General features: G+C 45.6%; 1 protein-coding gene across 1 annotated transcript in view; it reads left to right on the top strand.

The window, feature by feature from the left end:
• The window catches only part of SLC36A4 (solute carrier family 36 member 4), a 174735-nt gene that overhangs the window by 112908 nt on the left and 37252 nt on the right, over positions 1 to 24575 (top strand). The gene's annotated exons all lie outside the window — the stretch shown is intronic.

Consider the following 24575-nt stretch of genomic DNA (forward strand, 5'->3'; position numbering starts at 1 on the left):
CGTCCGGTCACTGAAACCGGAAGTTCGGGCAGCGTGCAACGAACAGCCGGAGGACCGGTTTCAGTGACCGGACGGAAAACGGAGGACTCGGGAGACGGAGACGCAGACCCCAGAGGGGATGGGTTATGGGTAGCAGGGGGTGTGTGATGGGTAGAAAGGTGTGTGTGTTGGGGAGCAGGGGATCTAGAGTGGAGGGAGTGGGAGTGTTGTAATGTAAAGGTGTGTACACACTAGACGATAGATGTAAACGATATACATGATAACCATGTTTGTGTATATCGTCTAGTGTGTACACTCTATATCATTAGCGACTCCGCTCTCAAGGGTTGTTAACGATGTCCTCAGTCATCCTGTATGCACAGACGAGGGAAGACATCATTAATGAAGTCCCCTTAGCCCACCCCCGCCGCTCCTCACCACCATCGGCAGGTATTATGCACTTGGCAATGCAGACAGCATGCTAGGTCCCCGCCTGGTGGGCAGTGAACAGAGCAGGAGGCGGGACCTTACATAAATAAAACTAAATGTAAAATAAAATAAATAAAATAAAATTGGTAAAACCTTGCCCATGATGCATGTGCGTCCAATGATTTGTGCATCACAGAAATGTATTAGGTGTTCCTGGGCAGTGAATTGGAGGTGCATAGAGATGACCTGTCTCATCTGTGTGTTATGTGAATGTTGGCAAGTGGTTGCAATCTCATATACTTCATCACTAATATTGTCCCTGTTCTATGCCCAGAATTCCTGGTCTGCTGCTTGGGTGGTAGTCCTGACCTCTGTGCCTCTCCATGCCAGCTCTCTCTCTCCATTGCATTCCAGCCCTGTATTGGAATCTTTGGTTTACCCCTGCATTCCCGCTAATCTCTACCTGCAGGTTACTATATTCCCTGTACCCAAAAGGAGATCATTATCCTTGCCATATACTCATACATCGTTGACCACCAATATCGTGTTGTGTGTGACCTCTGTCCAGCCTCAGTAAGTTATTTACAATGTAAGCTCGCACAAGCAGGTCCCTTTTCCCTCATGTGCTTTCCGTTCTCTTACTTAAACCATCTTCGATGACAACAAATCCTGTAATTGCTTCTAATTCTTCTTCTTGATACTTGTTTCGGTGTCCTTAGATGATGCACCTATGTTTATGTACTCTGTACCTGTCCTCTATTGTAATCAACTGTAAGTCATGTTTCCTGTTTTGCTTATTCGTTTATGTAATTGGTCACTGCGGATCCCTTGCGGCACCATATAAATAATAATGATCAATATATTACCCTGCCTCAATTCACTCCAGCTACTACATATTGGTCACCCTACAATTGCATAAGCCCCTACTTTTCCAAGTACAAGAGCAGGCAGCATCCTAAGTACCGGTGAGTGTGTTCTACTGTAAGGGAACAACAGGCAGCTGTTCTAGGCAGAATACCTCACTAGTATAACTCTGGGGGTCTTATGTAATTCTCCAGCTATTTAACAACATTCTCAATTATCTATTTGGGTCCATATAAGGTGGTCTGGACATCATCAGAACCTGTCAAACAATTAATCAAAGGTCAATGATGGGATCTACAGTGTATGACCTTCAGATAGGGCAAATAATGGTTGAAAATAGAATTCTATGAATGCCGAAAGCTTAGCAGTAATACAATTTACACCTGCCGTAATTGGTTTATGAAAGGGTTTTGTTATAGCTTCAAGCATTTTTTAAAAGCACATTAATGACCTGTGTTGAGGGTCCTTGACTTCAGGATGCTCGTGCTCACCCTGCAATTACTGTTCCACTTCATGAATAATCCTTTATTACCTCATTATGGTCATTTGTCAACAGTTTATAAGTGTTCCCCTCATTAAGATGATTTAATTTTCCACCTGCCCAGTGATTTTTGCCTCTTTGAACAGCTTTCCATAGCAGGATGTGGGAGCGCACATCAACGCTCACCGCTAATCACTTGCCCATACACACTGGGCGGCATTGGAGCTGGAAGCAGCTCAAACAACAAAACTGAGCTCAAAGTCGCCCGTTGTGTATGGGCCTTTAGCATTCTTGTCACTGTGCGCTAGAAGCCGAAGCTGGCAGTCTTTACAGGGCAATGGCCAGGAGGGTCCCTTGCACCCGCTGCTGTAGAGCCCTATGTTGTCTCGCCCTCCTCAGGCTGCAGCATGCTGTGTTTGGTGGCCGCAGCTCCCACAGGGACACGCACCCCTTCAGCGTGTGACTTAAAGGGCCAGAATACCTAAATGTGAAGTCACGTTTTGTGCCAAAATTTCAATCCTTTTTATAAGAGGTGATGCGGTCAAACGGGCGACTGTAATTATTACATCGGCCACTTTTGGTCAACATGCATTTTGACATGGAGAAGGTCGAATTTAGTTTTTCACATTTTTATTTATTAAAAACGTTGGGTTTTCCATACTTTACTATGCAAGGGGGCGTAGAGTAAGATTATAATAGTGTGCGGAATGTAGCGAGGCACCGTGCCCGAAGCATGGCGAGGGAACGCAGTACATTTATAACTATATCCATGTCAACTTATGTCGACACAGGCACCCAATTTAAAAAAAAAGGCATGTTGACCTTTTCCATGTTGACCTATTGCTTGTGTCGACCAATAGTTGTTGACATATTGACTGTCGACCTAATTACTATTGACCCTATGACCCATACCCCTATAAAAAGAAGTCCAGAATGTGCCAGAGAATAGGCTCCTCCCCCGTACCCCAGTATCTACCTTGTGCTACTTGTGAACGTCGTGAGTACCACCTCTATTTCCCTGGTTCTTGTTTGTCATTCCATTCTCTGCCGTTCCATTTTCATGCACGCCGTTCAACATATTGTCATTTCTGCTCCAGTGCTACAAACCGCCGTACCAGGCAGAGGGATACGGCCTGCATGTCCGGTACAGCTAAGTCCAAACCACATTGCTGGGTCCCTGGTGAATACCACCGGTACATTAGACTCCGCGACTGTGTTCAAGGTCTTTGCCAATCCCAAGGTACGAACTGCACCCATAATCCTCCTGTGTCTGTGTGATCATTATTTTACTTGCGTTTCAAGATCTCCTCTGTCATGTAGGACCACTTGATTAAAACGTTATAGAACACGTCAAAGAATAATCTATTAGCCATAATCTGCTCGCACACAGCGGCTGCACATGCGCATAATGGACTATGCGCAGTCATGGGCCCTTATTCATATCCGTTCGGTCCTGCACGGAGGGCCGATGTGCATCTGCATGCACCCTACACGGTGAGCAGGGGGCGGAGAAGGGCGGGGGGCGCTGGGCAGCTCCATTAACATATGGGAGCGCCCAGCGTTTCATGGACACTCCCATGAGAACGTGACGTGGGTGCGGGGAACAGGCAGCTGACCTCACCGGATGTCAGCTGCTCGCCCATTTCCGTCCCAGTGTGCAAGCATACGTAAGTGACTTGAAAGTCACTTGTATAGGCATGCACCTATAGGCGGGGTTTGGTGGACTCACAAGTCTGCGAATTCGCAGCCTTGCGAATCAACCACATTAACTCCCTACGTCTGTTAGAGAGCTGATAAATTCCTGCGATACATAAAAAATAGATGGTGTTGTAGCCCCACTGAAATGTATTTCCCATTGTAATCCTGCTTGTCTAATAGCATATAGTCTGGTTGGTTCTGCAAGAGCTGATGAATTCCTGCCATACATAAAAAATACTATGGTTATTGTAGCTCCACTGAAATGTATTTCCCGTTGTAATCCTGCTTGTCCAATATGCTGTCTCTAGCGTTTAACCTCATTTAGCAAATTCCTCGTTTTCACTCACCTCATTCTTGTTTTATTACTGTTTCCACTAAACTTAATAAGGTAAAGAATATTCCGATGCGCACAAATAGCAATGTAATTAAAAAAAACACTAAACTGCACAAACGTGAAAAGAGAAATAATGACAGTCCCGATGTCCCCTTTTAATTAAGACGTTAGGCTCCAATGAGCAGTATTTAAGGAGAGAAATTGAATTCCTTCAAAATCAAATAGTTGTATCCGGCTTAACAAGAACCCAGGAAAATATAAATTCATGTCTAATTAAATCCTGCAATACATAATACAGGGCATATATATACAAGCAGCAGCTGTTACTTTATCATTGGACAAGTCCTAGTACTATAGCGATGGACTTCGGGTACCGCTGATATAGTTCATAACGCATGTTAGCTAGTGTAGTCTTCTAGCACCCTGCTCCTTGAAAAATCCTTGCAGTTCCTCCTTCCTGCCTGGGGTGTCAGTCTCTGCTGTGGTGTTTCTACAACAGTCTAGTTTGTATCTTAACATTATGGGGGTTATTTTGATTCACTCTTTCTGAGAAATTCCTTCTTAGATAGACAAAACCATGTGCACTGCAGGAGGGCAGATGTAAAATGTGCAGAGAGAATTAGATTTGGGTGAGATATTTTGTTTCTGTGCAGGAAAAATACGGACTGCTTTATTTGTACACTGTAATATAGATCTCACTTTGAAGTAAAACTCTACCAAAATCTAACTCTCGCTGCACAAGTAACATTTGCCCCACCTGCACTGCACATGGTTTTGTCCATCTAAGAAGGAATTTGTCAGAAAGAGTGAACCAAAATAACCCCCTGAGATACCAACCAAACTGTTCTTGATTTACAACAGCAGACAGCGACACCCCAGGCAGGAAAGAGGAACTGCAAGGATTTTACAAGGAGCAGGGTGCTAAAATGAACACTGCTAGTGTGTACGGGGCTTTAGGGTGGCATAAAACCATGGGATTCGATACTGTCAAATATTAGGTTGACAGTTAACAATGTTAACAGTGAAAACGTTTTTTTTTTGTCGTGAATTTCGACATGGACACTACCAAAGTTTGCCACGTCCCCACGCTGTCTCGGCACACTATTTTATTCTCCCACCACGCCGCAGTGGATGCTAGGGCATGAGATACCGCCTGTAGGCCCATGTCGGCTCAAAAAACTGTGAAAAACCTTCCAACCTAAATAGAGTCGACATACAATAGTAAGCGTATCCCAGAGAAGGAAGGGCACTTTAGGGCAGAGGGCCCTATTAGTGACAGCTAACATACTTAAAAGGGGGGACAGACAGACAGGTGTGACACAGATGGCAGAAATTGGTTAATCATGAACTGTGGCTTCAGGACGCATTGTAGTCGGTGTCCTTTTCATCATATAAAGAATAGAAAACGGTGTTTGAAATGTTTCACCCTTTTTCAATATCATGATCTGAAGACAAGGGCAAAAGTTCTTTTAATGAGAACAAAGTTGCAGCGAAACTCCTCGTTCCCTCCGCATACACAAGTGGTGGTGAAAGACAAAAAGAACGGATTAGGTTTTCATCTCAGGAACCAATTATAGCCGGGAGATGGGGTAGCTGATTTTGCCTGGAGTTTAATTTACTCTCTCTAGCATTGAAGGATGATACGTGGTAATCTTAAATGTGCTCCTAATTATTACAGTGGCCTATAGTCACGCGTTACCGGCTTAGAATAATGGAATATAGTCTTCCATCTAACCTTAAATGAGAGGATAAAAACTTAATTCAATACCATTTACACAAGTTATAATTCTATCACACGGAGGGAGGTGCTTTAGGAAAGGCAAAACCAGGTCGGAAATAAATGAGGATATATGTATTCAGTCTAATAGCGCTGAAAAAGCAATTTCCCCTGTGATAACAGAGCGTGTGTTTTCCTTTGTTGCACAATGGGGATACGGTCGCTCCGTGGACACATTGAAGGTTGGCCGGACTTATGTCGACACAGGTCGATGTCGGCAGGCGGTATTTCATACCCTACCGTCCACTATTGCGTGAAGGGAGAATATAAAATACGGTGTCCAGAGAAATTCGGGACAAAAATACCTGTTGACCTTCCCATTATCGAACTAATACCATTAGTCATATATATATATTATATGCAATCCCGTCGCCCAGGAAAGTCCCAGATGGCTCAAGGAGGGATTGTGCTTGACTTCCCTGAGGGAAGAAGTCGCACAATTGTATCGTGCTATCGGGGCTGTAGACAGCAGGGGGGCCCAGGTACTGTAGGGGTCGTGGATTAATCATGAAGGCCAAACACAATTTAAAAACTATGTGTGTCGCCTCATCATGGGGGTATTATGCCCCAGCTACCTCCCTTGACCCACCGCAGTGCTAGTGCCACATCGCCTTCCGCATCTCTGTGCCCCTGGTTACAATGAGGGTTCTTGAGATTGCTTCTGGATGCACAAAGTATCGATTATCGGTACTGTACGTATGTGCCGGGCGCGTTCTGTGCACGGCCGAAAGGGTCCTGCGTAGAAAGTAGCAAGACCGTAATTGACAGTATGTTGCTGTCTGTGGGGTGGGGAAGGGGTAGCGATGGCCTTTATTTCCCAATATGGAGACTGTGTCTCCGCCGTTTCGGTTGAAGGAAGAGGACGGGATTTCCATTGCTGGCCAGAGGTTTCTGCACAAGCCGCCCAATGTTAAGTTGTGTGATCCGATGCATCATAATGCAATGCCCCATTAGCTATCTAAAGCTTTTTTTGCACCTTTTATAAGACGCAAACACGATGTGTGACTGGTACAAACATAAAAGTTTCATATGAACTACTGTAGAAGTGTATGCGGCTTGCAGAGCTTAGTTCGGTGCAGGCTTTGGCATGGAAACTTCATATCTGAATTTGTTTAATACTTGTTAATGGATGGCTCACAGCCACCAGGTATTAGGCTAGAGATGGGCCGCCCGCGAACGAACCGGATCTTTTGAACGGATCCCATTCAAGAACGAATGAGCCGCCGATCCCAAAAAGGTGATCCGTTTCAGTTTACAATGCATTTTCCTTATCTCAGTGCTGCCACCTGTGGCAGCTGAGATGTACTACCTCTGTAGACTGAGTACAGTGCTGTGACTACAAGTGATAGAAAGATTAGCTGCTGCTGCTGCCAGGGATGGCCATCGGTGCAAACGCCATCGATGGTTGCCATCGATGGCGATTCTGCACCCAGCCATCGATCAGTGTTTTCACTCGGGGATATATATTTCCCCTTTTTTTTAAAAGCGAGCCGAGGATCAGTCTAAAAGATACGTATATTTTTCACCGAGAGATCCGGCGGATCCCGGCTCAGCTTGATGATCCGTTTTGCCCGTCTCTATATTAGGCGACTTCATAACTCATTTTTGTCTTGGGAGCATAGATGGGAATTAATTGATATTTTCCTGACTTCTTAAGAATGTTAAGCTGGATACAACTATTTGATTTTGAAGTAATTTATTTCCCCTCCTCTCCTCAAACACTGCTCATTGAAGCCTAGCGTCTTAATTAGAAGGGGACATCGGGACTGTCTTTACTTTTATACAGTTTATGGTTTTTAATTACGTTGGTATTTGTGTGCTTATAGATATTATTTACCATATTAGGTTTGCTGGAACGATACAGTAATTTAACAAGACTGTAATTAATGGACAGACCCTGTAATTGGTGCAATGTAACAGGGGTTACCAGGTCCAGCAAACCGGTAGCAATGCAAACCGGTAGAAAAGAAGGGTTCTTGCCGGTTCGTTGCCATTTTTGCGGTATGAACGGTTAATTCGGGATGAGTGACCCATTTCCCGTTCACACTCTGGAGGAAGCAGAGCCAGCTCTAAGCGCTTCCTCCTCCCCCACCCCCGATGACACTCCGCCTCTCTGAACCACCCCTCCATGACGTCAGCCAACCGGCAAAATTGCCGATTCGCTGATGCGATCTTGACAGACCAAACTGCAGGGACCACACGGGACTGAACCGTTTCAAAGTCCCGGTGCGACCCTGCATTTGCAGTCTGAAAGCGGAATAAACTGGGGTGCAGTGCTTGGTGTAATGTAGCCGCCAATAAGGCCAACAGGATACTAGCCTGTATAAAAAGGGGCATGGAAGGAGAGAAGGTTGAGAACACTTAGAAGGAAAGGCTTTCTTTACGGTCAGGGCAGTAAAATCAATGATGGAACTCTCTTCCATGTGAGGTGGTGTCGGCAGTTAGAATAACTTCATTTAAATTAAGGGTCTGTGGTTTCCTGTATAATTTCACCTTGAATAACGACTAAGAAGAAATAGTTTTATTCCTCTACTGGTTACCAGCCCGTCATAATTAGTGTTCATTCTAGCACCCGCTATCTTTGAAATCTCATGCAGTTCCTCTTTCCTGCCTGGGGTGTCGCTGTCTGCTGTGGGGTTTTTAGCACAGGTCTGGTTTGCATATCAGTGCTGATATACAGACCACACTGTGCAAGAAGCACTACAGCAGACAGTGACACCCTAGGCAGAGAAGAGGAACTGCGTGGGTTTTTCAAAGATAGCGGGTGCTAGAATGAACGCTAATAATGCAGAACAACATAACCGTAATGTCAGCGCTCTGCGGCTGTGGGTGGCTGAATGGAGCAACATTCGAGTTGCTTCGATGAACGCCGTGTGTGTGTGTGGGGGGGGGGTGCCACATGTCAACAAACAAGATAGGCCTCGTATATGAGTTGGCCCAGCTGGAATCTTCCCGATGAGCACTGTGGAAAATCCGCCTCTGTGCTCCTCCCACTCATTTTTCAAATGTTACCAGTTTTTACTTTCCCGATAATGAGTAGGTTGTGAGTCTGTTTCTCATACGATAAGACCCCTTACCCACTGTAGACAAAAACGTGGGATTTATTTACTAAGATTGGAGTTCTATTGAAGGTGGGCTGTTTCTATGGGCAACCAATCAGATTCTCTCTGTTATCTTCTAGAAGATGCTAAATAAATAAATAAGAAGTAGATTCTGATTGGTTGCTTTGGGCAACATCTTCAATAGAACTCCCATCTTGGTGGTGTGACCATGGATTTTTTAAATATATCTAATGTTCCTTCTAAGAACAGTGGCGGGCAGGGTGCCGCTGCATGGGGGCAGTGTCAAGGGGGCAGACTGGGCCTGCCGACGTCACTGTTCTGGGCGATCGAGGGCCACCGACGTGACATAAAGGGGCGGGCCCGGCCGGTGCCGTCAAGAAAAGAGGCTGGCCAGTCCACCATCATCACTGAAGGGGCGGGCCCGGCTGCCCCGAAGGCTCTACACTGACAGGGAAGCGATGGGCACCGCTATCTACTGCGGCGCCGGGCTTCCCCGGTACCACCATAGGAGTAGGAAGCAGGCTGTTTTAGCGGGGCGCTGCCAGAAGGGCAGGGTGCATTTTGCCCCTTAAAAATCGGACAGGGCGCAGCGGCCCGCTAAAACAGCCTAGCGGGAACACTAATATCTACAAATGGGCATAATATTTTTTTTTTTTCATTTGTATACATTTGTTTTTATTGATTGTAATATTGCCACTATATAAAGAGCAGATTTACACCGTGTTTTAATACAGAACTTTCACTTTCCGTTTTAAGTCCATGTGACATTGAGATGGCCTTTTATTAGCGAGCGGGTAGAAAAATGATTTGACGGTGAGCGACCATCCAATGATTTGCGTTCATCAGGGCGGCGTTTTACCTGTTCGCAAGGCTGCAAAACATACGAACAAATCTGAATCCGGCCCCTTGTGTTTTTAGTTGCGCAGTTTCCGTAAGTTTACTTTGTCCTAGAACTAAAAAACAATCTTTTCTGTATTTTTTTTAATTATTATTTCTAATTCCCATAAGATAAATGTTCTATCATAAATCAGAATGCTTTTATCCTGTCTGACAGTTGACAAATGAAATGATTATTCATCGCGAGCTGAGTAGTCCCCTATTAGCGCTGACCTAGACGCAAGGTTAACACCATTAAACTCTGTCTTCTGAACAGTTGGAAGTCAAGGGGAAGTTGAGCGTTATTTGACGTGCAGGATACCGGTAGGGTAAACACGGAATCATCATTATGCAGATTGCTATAGTCAAGACTTCTTGATTAACGGTCTTGAGTGTCGGATCTTGAAGCTATAGAGACAAACAGGTAGTGGCGATAGCTTTTTGATAGTCAAACTTTGTAAGATATGGGTGGGGCTTGAGCGGAAGTGGCCCTAGGTATCGTGGTCCCCAAAATTTAGAAGGGGCCCCTCATTGACTGGTCCTGGCACAGTATTGATTTGATTCGTAAGCCCCTTACACACTAAATGACTTTTTAAAAGAGGTCACTTAAATGGGTCCCCAACGATATCTTTTAAAAAAAGTCTAGTTTTTACATTCAATAGCGTTAACGTTGCTAAGGACACCATCCTGTCGGCTGAACATGCAAGTCGATTTTGGCTATGTAGTTAACGAGCTTCGTGGTCATCGGGTCCAGGTGACATCACTGAACGATGTGGTTTACCGATATTGCTCAGTTTGTATGCTTAATTAGCCCACCTGCGGCCAATATCGTTTACTATATCGTTCTCAGTGCGGGTCGTCTAATGTGTTTGAAGCTTAGTATAGAGAAGTGCCTGGTGTATACAGCTAAGACACTTTCTCTTGAATATGATCTTGTTCTCGTTGTAGAGTACTTAGGGGTAGATGTATGAATCAGTGATAAGGGAGGAGAAGTGATACAGTGCCTGGTACTTTATCACCGGCCAATCAGCTCCTGACTGTTGAGTTACAGGCTGGGTTTAAAAAGGGACAGTTAGAAGCTGATTGGCCAATGATAAGGTACCAGGCACTGTATCACTTCTCCGCCCATATCACTGCTTCATACACCTACCCCTCGGTGCCATATGAGCCCCTATCAATGACCCAAACAGCAGTGCATTACAGGCAGGTGTAATGACTCTCGCTTAGCACAATGTAGATCCTAATAGGCTCACAGTAACGTACCTTTCACTCCTCGCTCTACAACACCAAGTCAGCTCTATGGGACAGAGTCAGTGGGCGCTGGCTCATCCTTGTTGCCCAGGTTAAACGGTCAAAGTTGTGCACACACGGTCGGGGCAGATAATGACAACTGTGATGTGGGGAAATCATGAGACAATATCAAAAAAATTAATAATGTCAGAGAGAAAGTGAAAAAAACAAGGAATGGAAATGGGGGATAAAATGTTTCTTCAAGCCCAGAAAGAATCAAAAGACTTTCTTCAAAGAGAAATATTCCTTATTAGAAGATGGAATGCTCACAGTATATTGAACGGAGAAGAAAGGAAAATGATGAATTGGAGCTGCAGTAATGAAGAAACAGAGAGACAGAGAATGTAGGACAGGTGTCTGTGAGAAAGAGAATTGAGAAGATACAGATGTTCCGTACGGTTTTGCCTCCCTCAATTGTGTCGCTGCAGGCTCCAATAGGAATCAATGCATTTAGTTAAATTATCCTTTATATTAAATCACACATTTCTCAGCAGCCGTACCCAGGACCTTCAGTCACATCCCCCTGATATTTAAAGCACACATTTCAAAATTCTGTCATGTCCGGGATTCGAACCCATGACCTTTAATATCGCTGTGAGACACCTTACTCGTGGAACTACAGTTCTTACTCCTGCATGAAAAGTATGAGGGTATGTTGAAATGTAAATTTCGCTCCCGATTACTCCTCTGTTTTAGGTGGGTTTTTTTTTATATTGAAATGTATGCCTTAGGAATGTGTGACTGAAGGTGCTTAGGCATGGGGATTTCAAAGGAGAAAGTTTCAAGTGAGATTTAAAAAGGAAATTTGACAGGTGTCCTGTGCAGTGGCACGTTCCTTTTGTCCATGACTCTTAATGCACTTCCTACAGCCACTGGATAGGAGTTTGTATCGCCCACCTGACTCCTGAACAACTTAGATGTTCCCTGTTGGGGCGATCCTGTGATGAATCCTGGACACTTTGGGCCACATCCCAGGATTCCGCCGATCCTGATCCTGGGATTGGCCACCCTAATCATGTCCCACCAATGATTATCAGACTGGGCCTCATTCAGAGCTGATCGCTCATCTGCAAATTTGCAGACGATTTAGGGCCTTATTCTGGTCGATGCGTTAATTTCCGAATTCTTTCGGATGGCGTTTTTTAGCCGTCTGCGCATGCGTGGGCAACGCTATGCGCATGTGCCACGCATGGTCTCCGTACTCGTTCTCACTAATACCGTACAGAAATGTGCACCGCATTCACTCGTGAAATATGGGCGTAATATGGGCGTCATTCGGAAGTACACAGGGGCGAAGTTTCAAAGTGGGCTAAACTGGGCGTAAACATGGGCGTACATGAGGGAGTGCACTAATTCTGGTAGGCGTGCATTCGGATAGAACATTGACTGCAAACGAACCAACAGCCAGGAAATATGCGGTCTTCATAAGCAAGTTTCACTTTGCGGACACCACTTGGTCATGCGCTAGGCATTCGGATCGCCCAATTAGTACGGCCGCACCTAAACGACTGTCAGCTGAACACAATACAATCCACTCCTCTACTCATTACTCATTAATTACACTCTTTTCATTGCTTCAATTGGAACCATTGCAGCCTAAATGGACCATTACTAAACACACAAATATATGCTGAAAGCACGGCTGCATTTTTTACACACATTTACACTGCAAGCAATGGACAGAACTTGGTATCACTAATATAAATATACATGTCACTTTAACATTCAGCAATAACACCACACATTTGGGGATCAAATGAAAAATGTAATTACTAACAAACACTTTTTAATGAGGTTGCCTAATTGCATAAGTGTGTCCTGTGACCGATTTATGAGTTCAGATAATAGTCGTGAGTTTTGCGTTAATACACCGCATCGGTGCGTACGGGCAGGTTCCCGTCCGTTCTGACGCTGTAAGACCGTGCAGACGCTGTAAGACCGTGCAGAATATGTGTGTGTCCACCGCACACGCAAGGTTTGGATGTCGCCCGTAAACACGCCCTCTTCTTAAGGAGTGAGTCCGTCCGAATGTGGAGGACCGATGTCCGCACAGCGTGGCGTGCGGTCCGCTTCGAAAGAATTCGGAAATTTACGCACCAACCAGAATAACCTCCTTAGTGTGGTTAGTCACCATCCAGACAAAAGACAACCTGCCCTGTGCAAATCTGCGAATAAATTGCAAAAATATTGCTATCCGCTATCCTTTTGCACATCCATGCGCAATTCACTCACTCACCCTCGATTGACTTTCCCCAGTCTATGCAAATGTCAGTAACTGACCACAACTCTGTGACAGACACAGGCTGATCAAACCCGATGCTGACATCACAGACCCTCCCTTTAAAACGCTCGGGCACGCCGGTGTTTGTAAGTGGATTGCTGTTAGATATTTTTGCTATTTTGGCATACGCATGTGCAGTCATTCCGTAACTGCGGACAACAAGGAGTCTGGGTTCTGCAGATCTGATTTGTATTTGTTCAATATTATTAATTAACGAAATAATCGTTTTACCCGAAAAAGTTTGCTTTTGTAGCTATCGGAATGAAATTTGGGACTTTAAGAAAATTTCCCCATTTCGTACCTTTTGTTGTAAGCAAAAAGTAAAATAAACTCTTGTTAGGAATTTGAATTACTTTTATTTACAAAAAAAGTTTTTAAACAAACGACTACTGTAAAAATGTAGAAATGTAATATTTTTTTGTATTTCTTCTGTGATTGTACGGACTTCCTTGTATTTACCCCCAAATATAATCCCCATTCATACTCCAGTTGTATTGCCCCTTATAATGACGTTCAAACTCCATCACATCTCGATGAAATCGTTCACAATTCTCTTACAAATACGCGCCCGTGTTATCTTTAAATTGGTCCAAGTGAGCATGTGACATACAGTATGCACTTTAAGGAACGTTCTACAACCCATGAGCAGTGGCGTAACTATTATTTCATGTGACTAAAGTTAGCATAACCATGGCCCTTATTCTGATCGGTGCGGCCGGAGCCGATTATGCGGCCAGGACCGTGCGTGCGAAACCCTGCCTTCCATACGGATCGCCAACTCCGTCCGTATGCGGTAAGAAGCTGTCCGAACGGACCGCACGTGTATTTTTCACGGAATACGCCTCCTCCATCTAAGGGAACCTCCCCCATCATTCGATGGTCGCAGACCATCGAATGCAGGACCGAGTGGTCCGCCAGCTCCCGCAACCTCAGACCACACGGACATTTTTCCGTGCAAAAGCAGAGATCTGGGCGGGCAGCTGACATCCGGCGATGTCATATGTCCGCCCCCTACACATGCGTCACGGCCGCATTACCATACGTACGCCCAGCGTTTGCATGGGAACGCCCATGAAACGCGGGGCGTATGCATATGGTAATGAGCCCAAATAGCCCTTCACGCCCCTCTCCACCCCTTGTTCGGAGTGTTCACATATCATGCGGAATTTGGCCGTACGCCCCGCTCGCACATGCGCAGAGACGCCTCTGCACATGCGCAGACACAAAACATCGGCGGGCCGAACGCACGCGGATATTACCGCACCAACCAGAATAAGGGCCCATATCCGGACTGGGATGCAACTGATGGCAGAGTTAGAAGTTATAAAACATGGTGCACAATCATATTCACCAAACCAGAGAATAGACTGCCGTTCTATTCTCTGGGGCTGGGGCTTCAAGATTTTTGCAAAGTTCTAGTTACTCCTCTGCCCATGAGTTTAAAGTTGTTTGCATTTAGAGGTGGACATGATTTAGCGATCTGAATAGTTACACACTGCTTACGTGTAATGAGGGTCAGAATACCACTTGCTTGCATACCCCCCATCCCCCCCATCCCCCCCGGCTCGTTCCCTCCCTTACTTAAACACACTGCCCCTTATATGGTCATTCAAAAACTTTATTATTTATTGATCGTTGTAAAAGGGACAAAAAGCAACATTTAAAAAAAAAAATGGTTCTTTTTCGATTTTGTTGACCGGTGCAGCCCTTAGATACAAAGGTGTCAGAATATAAAATATATTTTCTGTTGCCGATGCATCTCTTGGCCTAAATATATCGCTTGAATGAATTCTAGTTTCAAGTAACAGTGGGGCAGATGTATTAAGCCTGGCAAAGCGATAAACTGGAGATAAAGTGGAAGGAGATAATGCACCAGCCAATCAACTCCCAATTGTCCTATTTCAAACACAGCTGATTGGCTGGTGCCAATCAGCTCCTTCCACTTTATCTCCACGTTACATCTGCCCCAGTATGCTTATATGTAAAAATGGCAGCAAAAAGTAAATTCAAACATGCCACAAGTAAAAGTACTGAGTCCAAGCAATCTTGTTAAAAAGAACACATAAAAACAACAAAGTTGTATAACCACGTGGAAAGGAAACAGAAATGGAACAAGGACGTATGAAAAATAATGAAACCGTTTTTTTAAGCTAAAGATGGAACTTGCCAGCAATGAAAATCAATAAATCAATGTACAAAACACAGAGCACAAATGACAAAAAATAAATTAGTTTGTGCACTCTCTGATTGTACGGAAGAAATTTCATTGTGTAGTAGACAATGGGGGGGGGGGGGGGGATTGAGGAAATGGTACAGAACGGACATAACACAGGACAGAACGTCCACAAGTGCTGCACCGCCACAATGACGGGCATAAGTGCGGGTACGTGGCAAGCATTTTCACAGATGTCTTATTGATACATCGTTACTTTAGAAAGCTATGTCACATAGACTGAATCTCGATGATTACAATGAGATTCTGTAGGAGTCTAAGATATGTTTTGTTGAAAAGTTAATTAGCAGCCGAGTAGCCATTTTGCTCAATAATGCACACATAACGATTTGGTAATTTTCTCTTACCATTAAAAGTACATTGACTAATTAGTCATGTCATGCAAATATACAGGTTACTTCACATGCATCAGTAGAAGGGGTAGGTTGTCAGGACATAGGGCCAGATTCTCTAAGCTTCAAAAGTGATAAAATGGAGAGTGATAAACAGCCAGCCAATTAGCTCCTACCTGCCATGCCACAGACTGTGTTTGAAAAATGTCAGGCAGGAGCTGATTGGCTGGCTGTTTATCACTCTCTATTTTATCACTTTTGAAGCTTAGAGAATCTGTCCCATTGACTGCTCATCCCCACTGTACCCTCCACCCCCAGATATAGAATGCTCACCCTAAGCCACCTGAGGACATAGACTGTTCACCCCACTGTACGCCAATGCTCCCTCTAAGCCACCCTGGAACATACAGATGTAGCGGGATTCATCTTTGCAGGGGATGGCGACGCCAGCCGCCATCCCCTGCCCCGCGCCATCTGTATGCCAGAAAGGGACGCGCGCGCACGAGGTGCGCGCGTGTCCCCTTCCGACGGTGCTGCCCTAGGTCGCCCGGTGCCCACACCGGGCGACCACACCCCCCCGCAGTGTCCTCGAGTCCCCCCCAGCCCCCTCGAGCGGGAGGCGGACAGTATTACACCCGGATACTGAGACGCGCGTGCGTGGGGGACGCACGCTCGTCTCAGTCAGATGGAGCGCCGTGTTGCTGGCGGTTCGCCAGCAACAATAAGTCCGGCTCCATCTGTAAGTCTGCTTACCCTTCCAGATATAGGGGGAAATTCGTACTTGTTTCCTAGCACGGCGCCCCCGATTTTGATCGAAGTGCATCTTATCGCATCGCATGCAAAATAGCGGCATGCGATGCTATTCGATTTTTAATTGTACAAGCACCCTGATGGGTGCTTACAATGTTAAATGCACCCCCATTGTCAACGCCATCCCCACTGTTAACGCCAACCTGAAGCATGGCAAGTGGTGGTGGTACGCGTCCTCCGACCTTTTCATACCCCCACTATCCCATCAGGTGCTTATACAATTAAAAATAGCATTGCATCGCATGCCATTTGCTGGCATGCGATGCTATGCAATATTTCATTGTACAAGCACTCCTGTTAATTTAATGGGAAGATCGCATCGCACTAAATATGGTATGCGATGGGCGCCGTGCTAGGAAACAAGTAACGGGAAATTTACTAAGATGTGTGTTCTACTTCATATGTTGCGATGGGCAACCAATCAGAATCTACTTCTTATTTATTTAGCACCCTCTAAGATAGTAGACAGGATCTGATTGGTTGCCCATAGCAACATCACATGTGAAGTAGAATACACATCTTAGTAGTAGTAGTACGTTTATTTATAAGGCGCCGCAAAGTGTCCGCAGCGCCGTACATAGCAAACAAAAAAAACAAATTACAAGGTAACGTACAGGGTGTGTTAAAAAATACAGTATAAATAGGGGTATAGCTGGTAGAACTAAAATCAGCATCAGTTCAGAAGTAGGTGTGGAAATTGTCGAGGAGACTGAAGATGAAGTAGAGGAAGGGAAGAACAGGACAGGAGCACAGGTGAGGTAATGAGGTAGGGTGAGTACGTGAGGAAGGAGGACCCTACTCATAAGAGTTAACATACTAAAAATAGGTGGGTGGACGAACGAAATACAATAGGATAAGTAGGAACGGAGGGGAACAGAGGCAGGATAGGAGGATCAAAAGAGGTTAGGAGGAGGGATAGGCTAGTCGAAAAAAGTGGGTTTTGAGGGAGCGCTTGAAGGAGGTAAGGGAATCAGATAGCCTGATGGGTGGCGGGAGGTTGTTCCAGTGCAGGGGGGGCAGCGCGAGAGAAGTCTTGGACACGGGAGTGGGAGGAGGTGATTAGGTGAGAGGTCAGTCGGCGGTCAGCGATGGAGCGAAGAGGACGGGAGGGAGTGTGGCTAGAGATCAGTGAAGAGAGGTAGGGAGTGGTGGAGGAGGAGAGAGCCTTGTAGGTGGTGGTGAGGAGTTTAAAGAGAACTCTGAAAGGAATGGGGAGCCAGTGAAGAGATAGACAGAGGGGGGAGGCGGAGGTAGAGCGGCGGGAGAGGAAGATGAGCCTAGCAGCAGCGTTAAGAATGGATTGGAGAGGTGCGAGGCGGGTGAGAGGTAGCCCAGAAAGAAGGATGTTGCAGTAGTCAAGGCGGGAGATGACAAGAGAGTGAATGAGAATTTTGGTCGCGTCAGTGGAGAGGAATGGTCTGATGCGTGAGATGTTGCGTAGGTGAAAGCGGCAAGACTGTGAGAGAGCACGAATGTGGGGGGTGAAAGAGAGGAGTCAATGATGACACCGAGGCAGCGCGTTTGGTCGGTGGAGTTGATCTCGGTTTCACCAATGCTGATGGAGATAGTGGGAGAAGAGGGGATGTTCGGGGGATGGAAGATTAGAAGTTCAGTTTTAGCCATGTTTAGTTTCAGGAAGCGTTGGGTCATCCAGGCTGAGATGGCCGTGAGGCATTCGGAGACCTTGGACAGGAGTGAGGGGGATAAGTCGGGGGAGGAGAGATAGATTAGGGTATCATCAGCATAAAGGTGGTAATGAAAACCATAGGAGCTGATGAGGGTGCCCAGAGAGGTGGTGTAGAGGGAGAAGAGGAGAGGGCCAAGGACTGACCCTTGGGGAACACCGACTGGCTGCGGGGTAGTAGGAGAGGAGGAGCTCGGAGTGGAGACAGAGAAGGAGCGATCGGAGAGGTATGAGGTGAACCAGGAGAAGACCGTGCCAGTGATGCCAAAGGAGCTGAGGGTGTTGAGCAGGAGAGGGTGGTCAACAGTGTCAAAGGCAGCAGACAGATCAAGCTGGATGAGGATAGAGAAGAGGCCTTTGGATTTAGCCGATAGTAGATCGTTAGTGACTTTGGTCAGGGCAGTTTCAGTGGAATGTAAAGGGGGGAACCCGGATTGGAGGGGGTCTAGAATGGAGTTAGCAGTAAGGTGGCTCAGGAGACGATTATAGGTCTTAGTACATTTCCCCCATAGACTGATCACACTTAGCCACCTGTGGACATAGACTCTACATCCTTCTCCCCCCTGAGATATAGACTGCTCATCCTACTTTGCCACCATCACCCGGCATAGACTGTTTAATGTAAACTACCTGGGCACATAGACTGCTCTTTTACCCTACTTCTGGAAACAAACTGCTCAACCCAGGGCAGTCTTATGGGTATTGTGGGCCCTAGGAAAAGCAATGCATTGTGGCCCCTACTTAAGTAAACTAAGTAAAAAACTAATCACAACTTTCTGCGGTGTCTCTCCATCTACTGATTAGCTGCAGCCAGTAGAGAACGTTTCCCAGCAGCTCTGTGTAATTCACAACCACAGCAGCCAGGGAGCGATCTCTACTAGCCTCACAAGAAACTCCGGCGGCACCAGCAAGCCCCTGCTCGAAGGCCCCTACAAATGTGGGGTTCTAGGGCAGCTGCCCATGTAAGTCCATACGTTAAGATGGCCCTGACTCAGTGATGTATTTGCTGCCAGTGTCCAGTTACTTTTGTCCACATAGTATAGATACCAATGTTACTGTATAAAGCTCACACATATGGGCCCTATTCATTACCGCCCGCTAGGCAGTGGTCATTTGGTGCTTAGCGAGCGACTTAACGACTCCAGTCTGAAAGCCCCCCCCCCCACACTGAATCCCTTTGGTGAAATGCAAGGGGATGTGTAGTAGAACATATCCCTTTTACATGCAGCCAAAGGGGAGTATAAGGATGAGGGCTAGTTGTGATAATATCGGCCCAATTAATGTGATAATCGATTACATCACATGGATGTATCAATTATTGCATGCAGGGATAGAGCTTGTGCGAAAGCTTTCTCCCTGCGATGCTATTCTGCAGTCAAGTCATAGGTAGGTAGGTAGGGAGACCTGCGAAATCACCAGCTGAAGCTGGCGTTATTATCACAGGGTTCACTTCAGTTTTTGTTTTCCTTTTTTTTTTTGTAAATTCGACCAGATCGCAGTTCCCATTATAAGTATAAGAAGTGTGATCTCGTTATTTAAAAAAAAAAAAGTGAATTAAAGGGTTTAAAACTGCTCCAAAACCCCTTTAATACATTCAGGTGGTACTAAAATAATGTGAAACAGGTTCGAAAACATGCTATTTCACATTATTTTATTAAAAATAATGGGTGAGGTACTTATATGTTAGTTAGGCGCCCACTAAGCTATTTGCTTCGTTTTCCGCATCCCCTTGCGGGGCTCGCTGCGCTTGCCACAGTATATAAAATCAACTCCAAGCCGACATGGATAGTGGGGGTATGAGCGTACCATGTTTATGTTAATAATTCAGCCCCTTAGTGTTGTGTTACTTTCAACAAATTTGAAGGTTCTCTAAATATAATTCCTGGAAGTGAAATAAAATTGATTATTGAGCGGTTTTATACTATAGATTTACCCTTAAACCCCCTTTATAATGGCGTAAAGAGCGCAGAAACTATACAGTGGAACAATGGCGGCGAGGGTCAGAGTGAGATTAAGGGGGTATTCAATCCCCCGCCGCTATTCCCGACGGGGGAAATAGCGGCGGGGCCCAATTCAATGCTGTCTTCCCCGACAGCATTGAACAGGGATCTCGGCAAAACGAGACCGACTTTACAATCAGTCGGGCCCGTTCTGCCAAGAACGGCCGGGAATTGTCAAGCTCACGGCCGTAGCTCGATGATTTCCGTCCGTTTCTCGCGGCCACGCCCCCTTTTCAGCGCTCAGCAGGTGGGACATTAAATCCCACCTGCCGCGCTGACGTCGAGCCAGCCGAGAACGGGACCGGGTCACAGCTGGTATCGTGTAAGAACAGCGGTGTCCGTTTTTAATAAAGCCAGAAGCTGTTTCATGGAAGCTACGTCAGTGCAGACCGTTGTTTGGGATCTCTATCTGTGGCGGCTGCTAGTTACAGATGTAGCCATGTTCATCTTTGCTGTGATGTGACCGCTGTATGTGATGTGACTATTCACAACCGGCAATCGCTCCATTATCTTCTAATGGAATTACTGTAGTGCTGTGATCGCTGGTGGTGAATAGTTACACATTGCTCTCTACCAGTAAGAAATGAATCCTTTTCTTAACAGTACCAAGAAAAAGATTCATGTCTTACTGCTAATGAGCAATATTACCTTTGGTGAGTTATTTAGTAGCAGTTTACCGAAGTGGCTGTTGCCAGCGCATTCAACAGAATCTCATTTCGGAGCCTTAACAAGTTTAATGATTTTAGTTCCTTTTCCAGTTCTTTCATTTGGTGCCTTGCGCTGATCTAACACCCCCCCCCCCCCCCCCACCCCGTTCCTCTGCTCCCCCGTAGGATAATTCCTCCTCCTCAACAGCTAAGACCACTCGCATAACTGGTAGGCAATGTGACAGCACCAATCCACCTGCTGCTCTGCGTGGCCTGAGGTCCGACAGCTGATGTGCCTGCACTTGTTTGGATTACTGTCTTTGTCGTTGTTTCAAAACCTCAGGTACACTATACGTATATCCATACTCACATACAAATGTGTCCACAGCCTGTACATCTATCCTCCATGCGATACATGTCGCATTATACATAACATGTGAGCTCCATGTCACACAGTAGTGACTCTTGTTTTTGAATAGCATCTTATTTTCAACACAGTGACGCACAAGCAACTTCTGCTGATTAAAATGATGTCTGTATTCAGAGGATGACAGCCGCTGTATCTGTAAAAGAAATGGAACTTTACAGTGTTTTCCTGGAAAACAGTGTAACATAGCACTCTGTATGCAGATACAGCGGCAGTCGCTTAGAAAACATAGGCATGTAACATAACATTTTAATCAGCAGAAGCTGCTTGTGTGCCCTATTTGATCCACTATTTAACAGAGTGCTGAATTACTGTTTAACATGAAAATAGGCTAGATGAGTGGGGCTTTGGGGGAAGACATGTTTATGGGGGAACTTTACCTTTTACAGTACATTTGCACTATTTGGCTGATTGTGAGTTGCATTCATGTGGATTTATATAGTTTTAGTTTCGTGCTCTCCGACTGCTCTTCAGCCACCCAGCATTCACTGCGTGGAGCAACTTCAAGTCATTTGTAGTCCAACATTCTTCTGTCAGTTGATTGTTCCTTACTGGGCAGCAGCTGGACATTCGCGCATGAGTATCCTGAATATGTATCATTTGTAGCTTTGTAGATTATTCAAAACTGAATGTCTCAGAGGTCCGGCTGGTTTCAGATGTTGCGAAGATACTGTCCATGGTACACTGAGAATTGGTCAAAATGTGGGAGTGGGTCTGAGGGGACTCTGCCACCCATTTCCAAATGGATTTTTTTTTTTAAAGTAGCGTTTGCTTATGCCAACCAGTTACAGTATAGAATCAATGCCTTGTACTATTACCATAGAGACCACCACACTGGGATTTAATTATTATACACATATAGGGTAAAGTGTCTTGGCGATCAATGTGATCCTGTGATCTGTGGGTAAGTCTCAGGAACACGTCCTGTTCCTCGGCATGACCAGGTATGGTAGTTCTACTGCACTGCAGATGGGTCATATATTTGCAGTCTGTAAAGTCTACGGCCTGAGATTTTGGCACATTTACCAAGCTGACGAATTCTCAGGATTCATACTTTCTGATGGAGGAGTCATTTGTATTTGGCTGCCAAATATGCCATCTGAATGAGCATGAAGAGTCTTCTCTGTGTAAAAAAAAAAGGTGTGGGGTCCCCCCTCCGGATGCGGGACCATTTGTCTACAACAAGAAGATAGACAGCCATTAGGTCGACACCATTAGTTCGACAACTCAATAGGTCGACATGCTTTTAGGTCGACATACCATTAGGTCGACACTGCCATTAGGTCTACAGTGTCTAGGTCGACAGTCAAAAGGTCGACATGGTTTTTTCACAGTTTTTTTACCCAAATGTCGACACAGTCGACATGGACACAGTTTGAAGTGAACCGCAGCCCCTCGCATCGCTCGCTTCGCTGGCAATGCTTCGGGCACGGTGACTCGCTGCGCTCGGCACACTATTATAATCTAACTCCACGCCGTAGTGGATGGTAGGGCATGAAATACCGCCTGTCGGCTCAAAAAACAGTGAAAAAAACCATGTTGACTTTTTGACTGTCGACCTAGACACTGTCAACCTAATGGCAGTGTCGACCTAATGGTATGTCGACCTAATGGTATGTCGACCTAAAAGCATGTCGACCTATTGAGTTGTCGAACTAATGGTGTAGACCTAATGGCTGTCTATCTTCTTGTTGTAGACAAATAGTCCGGATACCCCCCCTCCTGAGGGAAAACCAGGTTTGAATATGGAGGAAAAATTAACTGGGGTCTTCCTGTATTCAAGAAACCAGCACCAGGCTCTTGGACTGGTCCAGGTTCCCAAAATTTGGGGGACAAAGGAAGTAGGGGTCCCTCTTATTTCTGAAACCAGCACTGGACTTCAACAGCCAGCAGTGTCATGCCACAGCCAGGGGACACTTATTAGTTAAGGTCCTGCGGCCAAAATATGAAAACAGTGGCTGTTCAGCCCTGGACTGGATCCCTGCGGGGAGCTGTAGGTGTTCTTATGGAGGAGCCTATGAGGACTGCCTGGGGCTGGTTTCCTTCAGGAGGGAATATCACCATAAATAATAAGTAATCATTCTAGCACCCTGCACCTTTCTAAATCTGCGCAGTTCCTCTTTCCTGCCTGGGGTGCTTCTAGCACAGTCAGATCTGTATTTCAGCAGAGAGATACAGACAAAACTGTGGTAGAAGCACCACAGCAGAGAGTGATACCCCAGGCGGAAAGAGGAACTACACAGATTTTAAAAGGTGCTAGAATGAACCCTAAATCATTTTGAAAGTCATTGCAAGTTTTGCTCGTAAAACATTTCCACTTATACATAAAAAAAAATAATACATACAGTATAATAAATGGAATCTTCCACGAGACCTTAGTACAGAGATATAGGGATATCTGTAAACCGTGGATTTATTATTTAATCCATTACGACGTATGGAACTCCCGGTATTAGAGGAATACCTCTATCTAAAGACGACAGACACAGGGCCCATGCTGTGATATTATGGTGTCGTTATCAATATTTGCCAGGTCACTGACATTCCCCTTTTGATAACGTAATCTCCAGTTAAAACTTGTAGACGGAATTACATTGCCCTGACAAACTGTAATCCTGAGGAACAGAGGCTGCCAAGCCTGGGAGCCGCATTTACATAGCACAGGAACATGAATCAGCGTCGGGTTTCCTATTGTCGCACCAGGAGACCATGATTGGGTTTGGTATGTGATTAAGCCAGCACCATTTCTAACAGTCACCCTGCATTTAGGTACAGTACAACATGTACACTAACCATAGCAGACATTGTTTCATTATATGCCTTGCACAAAATGTAGGGCCTAATTCAGAGGCGCACACAAATCCAATGTTTGCGCACCTGTCCGTTGTTTTTATATCTGAGAATGTGCAGTTCGGGATCTACGCAGGGCCCTCTTGTTGTTTGAGCACACTGGGCAGCTGTCCAGGTACACACAATTTTAGGGGCCTTTGAGGAGGGCTGGGTCATGGTCACACAATTAGAGCGGCCTGGCAGCATTCTCCACCTGCCTTGCAGCCTGACAGTGAGTGGCTACAAGCCTGCTGATTGGTAGATGGATGTAGCTATCAACCAATCAGACTGCTGACAGTTATTCACTGTATGAGTTGGTACGGTTATTTTTCTTTAGCTGGTTACATTGAATGGGTGGATGGGGCCCCAGCGCTTCGCCCAGGGCCTACAATGCTGTTAAGACAGCAGTGGGGTCGCATTGTCCCTTGCAGGGCCCAAAATGCAGCTGCATGATTGACATGCTGTTGCCGCTTAGGGGCAGCAACAGACAGCATTTTTGGTTATTTTGAAGCCACTGACCCCAGCAGCGTGAATTTTAGCAG

The sequence above is a fragment of the Crinia signifera genome, chromosome 2 (assembly GCF_055691185.1).
Source record: "Crinia signifera chromosome 2, ASM5569118v1, whole genome shotgun sequence".
NCBI lineage: Eukaryota > Metazoa > Chordata > Amphibia > Anura > Myobatrachidae > Crinia > Crinia signifera.